The sequence below is a fragment of the Lissotriton vulgaris genome, chromosome 1_2 (assembly GCF_964263255.1).
Source record: "Lissotriton vulgaris chromosome 1_2, aLisVul1.2, whole genome shotgun sequence".
Taxonomy (NCBI): Eukaryota; Metazoa; Chordata; class Amphibia; order Caudata; family Salamandridae; genus Lissotriton; species Lissotriton vulgaris.
Genome location: NC_141686.1, coordinates 228,124,483 through 228,139,734, shown reverse-complemented (window position 1 = coordinate 228,139,734; position 15,252 = coordinate 228,124,483). Strand labels below are relative to the sequence as shown.

Sequence of the window (15,252 nt, the reverse complement as noted above, 5' to 3'; positions counted from 1 at the left end):
CCTGCTTCTCCATCACCAAAAACATTTACCAAAATGGCAGTGAAAGAAAGTCTACTTAAACAGAGACTGTTTGCTTTGAAAATGTTGCATAGTCTATGCCCAAGAGGAAATTCCCAATGATACTGCTGAAAATGTAATTCAGGAGTTAGTAATAGTATTTGGCCCTTTATTAATTTCACAGTGTCATTTTAAACACGTGATTTCTATGTCATCCGAAAATGAGATAGTACAAATTTCAGGAGTTAAAATGGATTACGTGTGCTGCTGAAATTTCAAATGCTTAAAATATCAATTCATTATTAAACTCTAGAATATTCATTACTAATATATGTAATTATATAAATATACAAAGTGTAGGTCAGTGTACGTCCACATTTGTTTAGCTGATTTTAAGGTAGAGTATAGCAGAGCCTGGATAGCTCATTCGGTAGAGCATCAGACTTTTAATCTGAGGGTCCAGGGTTCAAGTCCCTGTTCAGGCGGTTGTTTCCTTTAAAGAAAAAGTACTCTAATTGTATGCTCTTTTTGTGGACCCCTGCATGATGAATAAGATATTCCATTACTAAAATTGCAAAAACGTCTTTCATGGAGTTGTGAAATACACATCTGTCTCACATATTATGTGCCATTTGACTAAACTTAAGTCGTACGTAGATTTACCAATGGTATCATGTAGTCTGAGACGGTGAATATCATTTCACCAATTCAATATTCAAAATATAGCCATGGTTATAGTATCAAATGAACTTTATAAAGCTGATCAACAGCTAAAGCTCATTATTTCATTTCGGAACATCTCTGCACCTCATTATAGCAGATTGGCTCTGTGGCGCAATGGATAGCGCATTGGACTTCCAGGTGAATGTAAAAAAGATATTCAAAGGTTGTGGTTTCGAATCCCACCAGAGTCAGTTTTATCCCTGTTACCCTGTTATCCCAAGTACCAATTCATTATTATATTCTCTGTATTTAGTACTAATACCGGCAACCATCTTAACCCCTTGCGTGCTGATGACAGAACGGTTCCGTCATCAGCTACGGGTGAGCTGTGCTGATGACGAAACCGTTCCGTCATGACTCCGCCCGCGCAAGGCGGAGTCAGCACAGGCGGAAAATACGCCCCGCACGCAAGGGGTTAAAAAACGTAGTGATAGTTGGGACACTTCCTAATGTTTATAATGTCATTTTGTGGGGTGCTGCCTCAGAGCCTGGATAGCTCAGTCGGTAGAGCGTCAGACTTTTAATCTGAGGGCCCAGGGTTCAAGTCCCTGTTCAGGCGGCTTGGTTAAAGAAAATGTATATCAATTGCATACTCTTTTCAGGATCCAATGAATGGGAAGTCCAATTACAGATGGTTCAAAAAAGTCTTGATCGAGTCCTTACATACCCATCTGTGCTCTACTTTCTTTGACAAGGGTTAAGAAGACTTACCCAAACTGTATCATATAGTTTGACATGTTGATTATCTTTTATCCAATTCAATGTTCAAAATGTAAGCTAGTGTCCGATTAATTTGATAAAGTTGGTCAACAACTTATAGGTCATCTTTTTATTTGTGAATCTCTGATCACCTTGTTGAATCAGGTCGGATCTCTGGTGCAATGGATTGCGGCTTGGAGTCCTAGGCGAATGTAGCAAAAGCATTCAAACGCTAAGGGTTCGAACACCAATTGGGTCAATTTGATCCCTCCTCTATTTTATAACTAATTGAAACAGTAACCAGCAATCCTGCTTCTCCATCACCAAAAACATTTACCAAAATGGCAGTGAAAGAAAGTCTACTTAAACAGAGACTGTTTGCTTTGAAAATGTTGCATAGTCTATGCCCAAGAGGAAATTCCCAATGATACTGCTGAAAATGTAATTCAGGAGTTAGTAATAGTATTTGGCCCTTTATTAATTTCACAGTGTCATTTTAAACACGTGATTTCTATGTCATCCGAAAATGAGATAGTACAAATTTCAGGAGTTAAAATGGATTACGTGTGCTGCTGAAATTTCAAATGCTTAAAATATCAATTCATTATTAAACTCTAGAATATTCATTACTAATATATGTAATTATATAAATATACAAAGTGTAGGTCAGTGTACGTCCACATTTGTTTAGCTGATTTTAAGGTAGAGTATAGCAGAGCCTGGATAGCTCATTCGGTAGAGCATCAGACTTTTAATCTGAGGGTCCAGGGTTCAAGTCCCTGTTCAGGCGGTTGTTTCCTTTAAAGAAAAAGTACTCTAATTGTATGCTCTTTTTGTGGACCCCTGCATGATGAATAAGATATTCCATTACTAAAATTGCAAAAACGTCTTTCATGGAGTTGTGAAATACACATCTGTCTCACATATTATGTGCCATTTGACTAAACTTAAGTCGTACGTAGATTTACCAATGGTATCATGTAGTCTGAGACGGTGAATATCATTTCACCAATTCAATATTCAAAATATAGCCATGGTTATAGTATCAAATGAACTTTATAAAGCTGATCAACAGCTAAAGCTCATTATTTCATTTCGGAACATCTCTGCACCTCATTATAGCAGATTGGCTCTGTGGCGCAATGGATAGCGCATTGGACTTCCAGGTGAATGTAAAAAAGATATTCAAAGGTTGTGGTTTCGAATCCCACCAGAGTCAGTTTTATCCCTGTTACCCTGTTATCCCAAGTACCAATTCATTATTATATTCTCTGTATTTAGTACTAATACCGGCAACCATCTTAACCCCTTGCGTGCTGATGACAGAACGGTTCCGTCATCAGCTACGGGTGAGCTGTGCTGATGACGAAACCGTTCCGTCATGACTCCGCCCGCGCAAGGCGGAGTCAGCACAGGCGGAAAATACGCCCCGCACGCAAGGGGTTAAAAAACGTAGTGATAGTTGGGACACTTCCTAATGTTTATAATGTCATTTTGTGGGGTGCTGCCTCAGAGCCTGGATAGCTCAGTCGGTAGAGCGTCAGACTTTTAATCTGAGGGCCCAGGGTTCAAGTCCCTGTTCAGGCAGCTTGGTTAAAGAAAATGTATATCAATTGCATACTCTTTTCAGGATCCAATGAATGGGAAGTCCAATTACAGATGGTTCAAAAAAGTCTTGATCGAGTCCTTACATACCCATCTGTGCTCTACTTTCTTTGACAAGGGTTAAGAAGACTTACCCAAACTGTATCATATAGTTTGACATGTTGATTATCTTTTATCCAATTCAATGTTCAAAATGTAAGCTAGTGTCCGATTAATTTGATAAAGTTGGTCAACAACTTATAGGTCATCTTTTTATTTGTGAATCTCTGATCACCTTGTTGAATCAGGTCGGATCTCTGGTGCAATGGATTGCGGCTTGGAGTCCTAGGCGAATGTAGCAAAAGCATTCAAACGCTAAGGGTTCGAACACCAATTGGGTCAATTTGATCCCTCCTCTATTTTATAACTAATTGAAACAGTAACCAGCAATCCTGCTTCTCCATCACCAAAAACATTTACCAAAATGGCAGTGAAAGAAAGTCTACTTAAACAGAGACTGTTTGCTTTGAAAATGTTGCATAGTCTATGCCCAAGAGGAAATTCCCAATGATACTGCTGAAAATGTAATTTAGGAGTTAGTAATAGTATTTGGCCCTTTATTAATTTCACAGTGTCATTTTAAACACGTGATTTCTATGTCATCCGAAAATGAGATAGTACAAATTTCAGGAGTTAAAATGGATTACGTGTGCTGCTGAAATTTCAAATGCTTAAAATATCAATTCATTATTAAACTCTAGAATATTCATTGCTAATATATGTAATTATATAAATATACAAAGTGTAGTTCAGTGTACGTCCACATTTGTTTAGCTGATTTTAAGGTAGAGTATAGCAGAGCCTGGATAGCTCAGTCGGTAGAGCATCAGACTTTTAATCTGAGGGTCCAGGGTTCAAGTCCCTGTTCAGGGGGTTGTTTCCTTTAAAGAAAAAGTACTCTAATTGTATGCTCTTTTTGTGGACCCCTGCATGACGAATAAGATATTCCATTACTAAAATTGCAAAAACGTCTTTCATGGAGTTGTGAAATAAACATCTGTCTCACATATTATGTGCCATTTGACTAAACTTAAGTCGTACGTAGATTTACCAATGGTATCATGTAGTCTGAGACGGTGAATATCATTTCACCAATTCAATATTCAAAATATAGCCATGGTTATAGTATCAAATGAACTTTATAAAGCTGATCAACAGCTAATAGCTCATTATTTCATTTCAGAACATCTCTGCACCTCATCAGCGCAGATTGGCTCTGTGGCGCAATGGATAGCGCATTGGACTTCTAGGTGAATGTAAAAAAGATCTTCAAAGGTTGTGGGTTCGAATCCCACCAGAGTCAGTTTTATCCCTGTTACCCTGTTATCCCAAGTACCAATTCATTATTATATTCTCTGTATTTAGTACTAATACCGGCAACCATCTTAACCCCTTGCGTGCTGATGACAGAACGGTTCCGTCATCAGCTACGGGTGAGCTGTGCTGATGACGAAACCGTTCCGTCATGACTCCGCGCAAGGCTGAGTCAGCACAGGCGGAAAATACGCCCCGCACGCAAGGGGTTAAAAAACGTAGTGATAGTTGGGACACTTCCTAATGTTGATAATGTCATTTTGTGGGGTGCTGCCTCAGAGCCTGGATAGCTCAGTCGGTAGAGCATCAGACTTTTAATCTGAGGGCCCAGGGTTCAGGCGGCTTGGTTAAAGAAAATGTATATCAATTGCATACTCTTTTCAGGATCCAATGAATGGGAAGTCCAATTACAGATGGTTCAAAAAAGTCTTGATCGAGTCCTTACATACCCATCTGTGCTCTACTTTCTTTGACAAGGGTTAAGAAGACTTACCCAAACTGTATCATGTAGTTTGACATGTTGATTATCTTTTATCCAATTCAATGTTCAAAATGTAAGCTAGTGTCCGATTAATTTGATAAAGTTGGTCAACAACTTATAGGTCATCTTTTTATTTGTGAATCTCTGATCACCTTGTTGAATCAGGTCGGATCTCTGGTGCAATGGATTGCGGCTTGGAGTCCTAGTCGAATGTAGCAAAAGCATTCAAACGCTAAGGGTTCGAACACCAACTGGGTCAATTTGATCCCTCCTCTATTTTATAACTAATTGAAACAGTAACCAGCAATCCTGCTTCTCCATCACCAGAAACATTTACCAAAATGGCAGTGAAAGAAAGTCTACTTAAACAGAGACTGTTTGCTTTGCTTTGCAACTTTGAAGGGCAGTTTATCTGACATGCTGACGCTTGAAAGGGGAATGGAACAGAGGCAGCCTGATTCAGATAGTCAATGGAGCGGGAAGGGAGCAGCAGCGGACCAGTTCCCTTAAAGAGACCTCAAGTCTTGCATAAAAGGTTGTTAGACATAGAAGATGGAATCGCAATGTATTTACGCCACAAGAGTATCTTCTGGAGGTGCACCTCAACAAAGAGGCAATGAAAAATGTGGATTGTGCATAATATGCGGCAGATTCAGCAGCACATGAAAATTGTTTTTTTATTGGGGAAATTATTTTGTGAAAACATCACACCCTGAAGTCTGTTACGTTCTCGTTTATGTACACACTGTAACTATGCTGTACTTTGGCCCAAATTTGACAGTCACAGTGGCCGTGTTTCAAAAAAATTACCAAATGGATTCATGCATCTTGATGAAGGAGGGGGGTTGAAACATTGGTCTAAGTTGCATTAAAAACAAGCAGCGATGCGGAGGGAGTTGGGACGGGCAAGCAGTGACCTGGGAGTGGAGGTGAGGGCTGGCAAGCAGTGTTGTGGAAGGGGGTTGCAGAGATGAATGGAAGGAAGAAACAATTAAGGCAAAGCAAAAAAACAAGCTTCCACAAACATGAGCAGGAAACAAAAAATAAAATAGTGCCGAAAATCACCAGCTAAGTAGCAAAGTGAAAGCTCACTAGTAATTGGCAGGTGCTCTGTGGGAGGAAACAAGGATTAACCCCTAGCAAGCAAGTATTTTTTAACAACAGTTAAAGGGACAAATATAAAGGCAATGGTTGGGATGTAAACCCACAGAGTGAATACACCAAGTCTCAAAAAGATAGTGCATGTACTGCATAGGCTCGACTAAAAAATAGAAGTTAATTAATTAACAAAACAAGCTGAAAATGCCATAAATCCAACAAGTAAAACCAGTCTAATGAATTTTTAAAGAATAAACTGAAATGTAATGTTTAACCCCTTGGTGCTACAGACGTCCCCAGGTGTCACACACCCCATAAGCGTATTGGAGAAAGGCAGCAGGCACACAGAGCGTAGAGCAGAAAAATGGCATCCTTCTGAAAGTGGTGTTTTTAATGTTGTAATAATAAATCAAACTTTACCAAACATGACAATCTAACGCTTTCGCAATCAGAAATGACTCGTATTAAATGCAAAAAGGAATTCCCAATGTTATCCTATGAAATGGATAGGTCTCACAGTAGTAAAAAACAAATTTGGGAGTTTCTCACCATAGGGACGAGTAAAACGAAAAAGTATATGTCCTGCCTTCTACTTACACAGAACCTGTCCTACCTTAGAGGTGACTTATTTATTTTTATTTTATTTTTTGGATTTGTAATGTGCATGGCTGCCACAGTGACGGGGCGTCCCATCGCAGCCAGAAACCAGAGAAAGAGCAGAAAAGCCTGCACCTAAACAGAAGAAATAGGAAACAGCCAGGTCTTTATAGCCGTGCGAAACATCAGAAGATTAGGAATACCTCGAAACTGCACAGGGAGAGAATTCCAGAGCTTGGCCGCGAGGAGGCCGAATGAACGGCCACCGGCCCTCGCTCTCCAAACCCGAGGGGCACAGACAAGCCCTTCATCAATAGAACGCAAAGTGCGCCTGGGCACATAAGGCTTCAATAAGCCAGATAATCCAGTGGGGGCTTGGTGCATCAATATTTTATAAGAGATGCACAGCACTTTGAACTGAATATGTTCTGCTATGGGCAGCCAGGGCAACTTAGGAAGCACATGAGCCACCGTTCTGACCGACTTTTTCGGCCCTCCTTTGAGGGAGAATGATTGAAGGTGACTCCAGCCTATTACTCATCTAGTGCAGGGATTAGAACTATAAACAGGGCCTATTCTTAACGCACAGTAATGCATTTTCGTACCCTTTTCCTTAGATCAGGGCTTTTAAACTTAAGCTAGGGGATAGATTCATTAGTATTAGTGATAATCCGTCCTTTTTCAAGAGTGTTAGTATACCTTCTATGGAGTTATGCTTATTTCGGGCCTTGTAGGCCTCAAACGGGAGAGACTCCATCTTGCTTTCTGCCCCGGCAGCTTGAGATGCTTCTAGGCCAAGTGTAATGTTTTAGTTTCGAAGTGCTGTTCGCTTGGAGAGAACCGGCTCAGGCTGGCCCTTATCGAAAGACTGTATTTTTCTCCACTCCGAAGACACAACATCAGGCCGGCCGGCTGGGAACGTGTCCTTGGTACGGGGAGGTACAAGAATTTGGTGGGCGGCAGGTTACTGGCCGTAACCTTCCATGAAAGGACAAGCTTCCATATTAGCGAAAGTGTTAGGCAGTGATTCAGTCAGTCTGTAGGCGGCAGCTAGCCGTTAGCATCAATGCCATTAATTATTCCCAGGCAGACAGTCGCCATCTTGAAGTCCCAGAAAGATCATGAAGCTGATACTCTCTGAGAAAGATTGAAGGAGAAGGAGAAGTAGCGCAGAGCGAGTGGAGACAGAGAGAGACAGCAGCTAATAAAGAGGAAGGTTCCAGTGACTTGGAGGAAAGTAGAGACGACAGAGCATAGCGGTGCAGACGTGTACTCGTGACTGCTGAGGTGTGATTCCGAGACGAGCCAAGGCACAGACGAGAAGGGAACCTAGATGACTGTTGAACCCCGACTTCGTGCTCACAAGGTGACCTCTGTCCTATCATGTGCACATTCTAACCTTTCACTTTTCTTTGCAGGATATATGTTATAGTATAGTGCTGTGTTTATAATCGTTGTAATAAAATACCCCAGTTCTTAGTGAACCAACATGTGCCTAGTATTCTTGTTCAATCAGGGTAACCTGGTCTTCTAGTCAGACATCGTTTACATGAACGGATGTAAATCCCGGTCAGGTAAGAGGTGACTGAATAATGAGGGAGAGAGGAACCATTTGATGCTGAGAGCAGAAGGTACATAATTCAATTTGGCAAGCTGTGCTAATTCCTGTTATTGTAGTATCATCCCGAGTAGCCAATGAGAGATTCCTTCCAAAGGTATTCATAGGAGAGTGATCGCCGTTGGTAAGCAGCGTTAATGAGAACACCAGGTGGGAGACTGGTGTGTAGATCCGCCGGATTGCGGGTCGGGTTGTAAGTAAGCGAGCACTGGGAGGGAAACCAGTGTGTAGGTCCGCCGGATTGTGGACCAGATAGAGAGAAAGAGCACTGGGGCTGAAGCTCAGTATGTAAGGCACGCCGGATTGCGCGTCGAGTGAGCACTGATGGTGATCAGTGTGTAATGGTACATAATTAGAACTGCCCCAGGGTAGATTAGTCTGGGTCTAAGTGGCCGTGAGACTAGCTGGTATGAATGGGACATTGTAGAAAACCTATGCATGTGTATTGCTATTTTCCCCATCCTTAGGTACGAGATGTACATACATATACATATACCTATTGTAAATACGTTCTAAGGAGGGAGGTGATTACGTTCCGACTGGGTTGGAGGGCTCTCAGGAGCTGATCCCATCTGGTTCGAGAATTTGGTCGTTACAGCCATGGAATTTGGGTAAGGCTATTAACATCCGCACTGCCGCGTTCTGGACCCGCTTCAGGCGCTTGATGCTAGCTTTATTGGCACCTAGGTATAGAGAGTTGCCATAATCCAGTCTAGCCACTATAGAAGACTGCACAATGGTCTGGCGCGCCCGGGGGGGAAAGAAACCCAGTAAGGGTCTCAGTCCTCTCAAGAGCCCAAAACAAACAGCGGCAACCGCTCTTGTCTGTTTCTCGAGAGTCAATCCACTATCCAGCCAAATGCCTTAGTTCTTTACAGCCTCCTAGGGTAAAGGGGCGGGTTTGAGGTGAACAGGCCACCACTGTTAAGACCAGAGATCTTGGCCCTTCTCGAACAGAAGAATCTCGGATTTACGCGCGTTTAATTGGAGACAATTAGCTCTCATCCAGTCCAAGACAGCTGACAAATCCTCCTTAAACTTCTCAAGAGTGGCACAGCAGTTTTTAGAAAAAGCGATCACCAGCTGGGTGTCGTCAGCGTATGACACCAGCGACAACCCCCTGCCTCTAGCCACCTCAGCCAAGGGCCTCACATAGAGATTGAATAAGAGCGGGCTCAAAATAGAGCCTTGAGGTACCCCACAGCACAAAGCATGATCTTGAGAGTGAAAAGGTGGCATTGAAACCTGAAAAGACCGCCCTGCCAAGAAGGACCGGATCCAGTCAAGAGCACTACTCCTAGTTCCAACTGCCCATAGGCGTTCAAGGAGAATTGTGTGAGACACCGTGTCGAAAGCGGCGCTTAGGTCCAATAGGATCAAGGCCGGAGAGTCTCCCACATCTAGCCTGCTCCGGATAGATTCCGTGACGGCCAAGAGTGCTGACTCAGTACTGTGGCGAGCGCGGATGCCATGATGTGATGGATCATAGATGTTACACTCATCAATGTATTTGGACAGAATAGAATTCACATGCGCATCCACGAGTTTAGCCAAAAACGGAAGCTGGGATATTGGGCGATAATTGCCGGGATCTTTCGCGTTCAATGATGGCTTTTTTAACAATGGAATAACTTTAGCATGTTTCCTTGCCCTAGGAACGGTGGATAACTTCAAAGACAGTTCTAAGCCCACAGGAGCGATAGGTAACTGAAACTGGTGAAAATGAGCAGATGGTAACGGGTCAGCTGGGGAAGCAGACTTAATTTTTGCACTTAAGGCCTCAAATTCCTGGGGTGACAACAAAGGGAAGACTGATAAGTTATTGTCCTCCACTATGTCCGTCCCTGCCAGCATGTCATTTCCAGTGGGGGTAGTCTCATTGGATAGGCTCTGACGTATCAGCTCAACTTTATTTGCAAAGTGGTGAGCTAAGTCCTCACATTGTTGATTAGAGGCTATAGGAGAGGCGCTAGAAGTTATAAGTATATTAAGTACCTAAACTGTGGATAAACCAATGTTGCCATGTTTAGGAGAGTGGTCACATGCACTTTACTACTGATTAGCAGTGGTAAAGTGCCCAGAGTCCTAAGACCAACAAAAGCAGATCAGCAAAAAATGAGGCAAAACAATTGGGGGAAGACCACCCTAAAATAATGACAGCTTCGTTTCCCAAAGTTGACAACAAGAAATGTTTACATGTGTACATGCCAAACTTCTCAAAGTGGTTATTTGTGCAGATATAGCATTAACCAACCATGCATCACCACATGTAAAAAACCCATTCAGGTGCTTAATTGTTTAGCCAAACACATAGACCATATCCATCAGTGCTTAAAATGGGCTGATACTCACCGGTACTGAGTACCGGGACTTCTTTGATTTATCACTCTGAGTACCAGCACTTCTCTACTGCCGAGGAGAGTACTGGTACTCATAAAAAGGTAGGCTCTGTGGCTGAGTGTTGGTGAGCAGGAGTGGAACGTGTCTCAGGCAGCCCAGGAACCGCTTTGTAGCCCCGATTTGAGCCCCAGCTAAGTTATTCAGCAGGACTCATTTGAATAAAGTCCAGATGCTCACCTTCACACTGTGCTTGACAGAGCAGGAACCGTTCAGGCCCTGTGCTGTCAATTACATTCACACTATCCTGTGCGTTCATGCAAGCACAGGAATCATGTCAGTATCCTGGCAGTGGCAATCAGGCTATGGCTAGTCCGGCCATGTTGGCAATTAAAATAGCCATAGTAGGCGAAGAGAAGAGATGGCTATTATCATACCTGAGTTTTTTGTGTGTCTGCTATGTTTGTGTGTTTGACTGCATTTGAGTGGATGGATGAGGGAGCAAGGGTGGATGTATAGATGGATGTATGGATGAATAGATGGATGGATTAGTGAAAGCATGCATGGGTGAACGGGCAAGTGGATAATTGGATAAAAGGGCAGATGATGGGTGGATAAGTGAAAGATTGAATGGATGAATGAAAGGTAGGAATGAGCGAAAGGATTGTTGGATTAGTAAAAGGGTGGATAAAGAGATGGATGAGTGAAAGGATGAATGGAGAGGTTTGGAGATGGATTGATGGATAGATAGGTTTGGATATGAAGGGTGGTAGACAGAATGGTGAAAAACTGAATGATTGATGAAAGACTGAATAGATAATAGAATGTAAGGATAAATGGTGGACATCAGCTGATAAATGGTAGGCTGAAAGGATGAACGGATAGATTGATAGAAGAGACACAAGATATCTTCTGGGGAGGGTTAAGATGAGTTGCTTCATTTGCTTGGTGCCATAGGAGCTTTGGTGCAACGTGGGGGTATTTTCAGTTTCTTCCTACTTGTGTGCTCAAAAATATATAGTACTAGCAGCCCGTCCCGACGTTGTCCGGGTATGAATTGCTGCTGGCCAGTAGTATATTGTTTCATAGGATTTCGTTTTGATAGCATTTCTTATCTGTGACAGGCCTGTGAAACGCTTCGATTCACAGTGCACTGCTGATGCACTTAAGAGTGCGCATTCAGTAGTGTGTGAACTCGAGTTTCCCTAGTTTATTTTCCTTGCAATATTATATAGCGCAAACTCGACAACATGGCATGAGCACAATTTACATTACAGAAGAACACATTCATTTGTGGTAGGCACGGGGAGACAAAGCGATTTGTCTGGAATCACAGGATATTGAGCTGATGCCAAGATTCGAACGTAGCTCCCCATCTCTAAAGTTCGTAATTCTAGAACTTGTGGTGGGAGGTGTGTCTAAAAGTGTATGTCGGTGCTGGGCATCAATGAGAGAGACCTGTGCATTTTTCCAATCAGTGGTGAAAAAATATGAGTATGTTGCTGGAGATGTGGGCCGCCGTGCCACCAATGTACTTACGGGGGAGGGTAAACACCCATTATTCCGCAACTTTCTTTCCGCATACCATGACTCTGCATACTTTCATTACGAAAGTACCATGACTCCGCAATGCCATTATAACGCGTGGCATTACATTTTATATGCTTTTACCACGCATACATTTACAACGAAATTCTTTGTAAATGCCTGAATGATAAAAGCATGTTTTTTTTAAAGTTTTGGATAAGGCAAGTATGGGTATAGGGGTATATGTTTTGGGGTACTGACGTATATGTTTTGGGGTGTTTGGGTATCAGGGTTCAGATATAGTTTTGGGTTCTGGGGTACAGGGGTATTTTTAGGGTTCATAGAACCTGGGAAGAAAAACAACACTCGTGACGGAATGCCCCCAGCGATTGCCACGCCCCCCAGCACACAACCACAGCACAATGCAGACACGCCCACAAGGGACTACTTTGCTGGCACGGTTCTTTTACCTTTTAAATGTATATGGTGGGCGTCTGCATAGCCTATGTCCTTCTGCTGCAACTGCCCTTTCCAACGCTGTATTGGGTGTTGTGATTGGTGCTGTGGTTCCCAAGTTTACCTGGCCAAAAGGTGCAAGTTCTCTCTTTATAATAGTAGTATAGATTGTGCAAAACAGCAATTAACAGTATGCCATTAAGAAGGTGCAACTATAGCAACAAAAGGAAATGTTAACATATTTTAGCATTTCTCTTTCACTTTGTGTAATGAGTTAACCTGCGTTGTTTATGTAAACACATTTCTCATATGTTTTGGTATGTGCTGCAACTAATACAGAAGTTGTTAAGTATCATCATGTCTTGCCCTTAGCCCCACCCCTAGCTCTGCCCCCTCACTACACCTCTAGCTCATTTTAATGAGTACCTGCACTTATTTTTCCCCACTTAAAGCACTGATATCCATGCTGTGTGGTACAGTACCATTTTTGTCCATTGTCACGTCCCTCAACATGTGTTTCTCCAACTTGTTTCTTTGTTCTGACCCAGTTATAAACAGAACAATCCTGTACATTAAGAACATTTAGATAAGGAGAAAATATTTTGTATATTTCAAACTCATTTAGTATAATATAACTAGTTAGAAAACTCGGAGTACCTTTAGGAGATCGGTAAACGTATCAGGTAGAACTTCCACTCAATAGGAACTCATATGGCTGAGATACCCGCCACCCCCTCTCAACACAATCCCCAAAGGAAGGGAAACCGGAAACTGTTCTTAAAGTTTTTGGATGTGGGATGGAGTGACCATCCCGGCCGTATTTATTAAAACAAAAAATTTAAAACATTAAAACATTAAACGTTTTCATGTTATGTACAATTTCATTATCACATTACGATGTTTGGCTAACCTTAACATAATCTCTAATACAGAGGTTCTCCTAGCCGAACTAGCATCCTACAAAACATTCTCTAAGAACACTGAAATTGTACATCCTAACGTTTAAGGGCCAACGGCAAGGTCATAACCGGTGTCAAGATCCCTAACCAGACTTACCCCTCCCACATAGGAGGGGCGATGGCACAGGGGCTTACCACAAGTGCAACTACTAACAATTTCCCTTGACTTGACGGGGGCACTTAAGACTCGACGCCATTTAAAGGTCGTTCGAACACTTGTGTGTGGTATCTAGAAGGTATCGTTGACCTCTCCCCACCCTACACAACTTACCGCATCTGCCGTCGCAGATGACACTAGCCCCGGGAAATTCCCCAGGAGGGGGCTGTAACCCCTCCTACAAAGGAAGGGGCCTTGACCGCCTTTCCTTTACTTCCGGCGACCCGCCCTTAGACGGGACCGCCTCCCCACTGAGGGGCCAATGGCCACCTCTCCCGAGCGCTCCCATCCGTGTTGGGTGACGCCCACTCATAGGGATCTACCAATTAGTGCTCACCGATCATGACCTTACCGCCTACCAAAAATAAATACGACAGTTCTTCAACCTATGAAAACATTGGTCGCTACGACCGAAGGAACATGCTAAAAATGCAACATCACATCAAATCACTTTAATCGTAACAACCTAAACGATATTCACCATCTTTATTAACCACAAACTGATACTGTTATAGCCTGTAAACGCAACGGAAAAACAAACTTATCAATTCACTTTATTGCACAACAACTTTGCTGACCTCAGGGGCTGGTGGGTGGGTCAAAATTGGCTCTTCGTTCCGTCCCGAGCTCACGTGTAGCGAGGAGGTGCAGCTTCGGAGCACAAGAACAAGAGGACGTCTTCTGGTCTTGCGCCTTCTTTTATCCGTCTTCAGGGCGGGCGAAAACCCGCCCCTGCCCGCCCCGGGGGCGTGGCTGGCTGCGTCGGTGTCTAGGCCAGCCCACTCTAGGGCGGGAAAAGGCGCGCCCCGGCTACGCCGCTTCGGGCATACCAGCCGAGACGCGCCTCCCGCCCAAAAATGGCTTCCCGGGGGGATCGAGGCACTCATCCATACGTTCGGGGGGACCGAGTGGTCGCCCCTTTCCATATGGCTGAGATACCCGCCACCCCCTCTCAACACAATCCCCAAAGGAAGGGAAACCGGAAACTGTTCTTAAAGTTTTTGGATGTGGGATGGAGTGACCATCCCGGCCGTATTTATTAAAACAAAAAATTTAAAACATTAAAACATTAAACGTTTTCATGTTATGTACAATTTCATTATCACATTACGATGTTTGGCTAACCTTAACATAATCTCTAATACAGAGGTTCTCCTAGCCGAACTAGCATCCTACAAAACATTCTCTAAGAACACTGAAATTGTACATCCTAACGTTTAAGGGCCAACGGCAAGGTCATAACCGGTGTCAAGATCCCTAACCAGACTTACCCCTCCCACATAGGAGGGGCGATGGCACAGGGGCTTACCACAAGTGCAACTACTAACAATTTCCCTTGACTTGACGGGGGCACTTAAGACTCGACGCCATTTAAAGGTCGTTCGAACACTTGTGTGTGGTATCTAGAAGGTATCGTTGACCTCTCCCCACCCTACACAACTTACCGCATCTGCCGTCGCAGATGACACTAGCCCCGGGAAATTCCCCAGGAGGGGGCTGTAACCCCTCCTACAAAGGAAGGGGCCTTGACCGCCTTTCCTTTACTTCCGGCGACCCGCCCTTAGACGGGACCGCCTCCCCACTGAGGGGCCAATGGCCACCTCTCCCGAGCGCTCCCATCCGTGTTGGGTGACGCCCACTCATA

The 15,252-nt window shown here is 43.3% G+C and overlaps 3 non-coding genes across 3 annotated transcripts; all 3 read left to right on the top strand.

Annotated features, from left to right (window-relative positions):
• Window positions 1–1,206: 1,206 nt before the first annotated feature.
• TRNAK-UUU (transfer RNA lysine (anticodon UUU)) lies at window positions 1,207–1,279 on the top strand. The gene has a single exon. It is a non-coding gene; the product is annotated as a tRNA-Lys (tRNA).
• Window positions 1,280–2,933: 1,654 nt separating this feature from the next.
• On the top strand, window positions 2,934–3,006 carry TRNAK-UUU (transfer RNA lysine (anticodon UUU)). The gene has a single exon. It is a non-coding gene; the product is annotated as a tRNA-Lys (tRNA).
• Window positions 3,007–4,275: 1,269 nt separating this feature from the next.
• On the top strand, window positions 4,276–4,366 carry TRNAR-UCU (transfer RNA arginine (anticodon UCU)). Its single transcript is given in 2 exon segments — window positions 4,276–4,312; window positions 4,331–4,366. It is a non-coding gene; the product is annotated as a tRNA-Arg (tRNA).
• The last annotated feature ends 10,886 nt before the right edge of the window (window positions 4,367–15,252 follow it).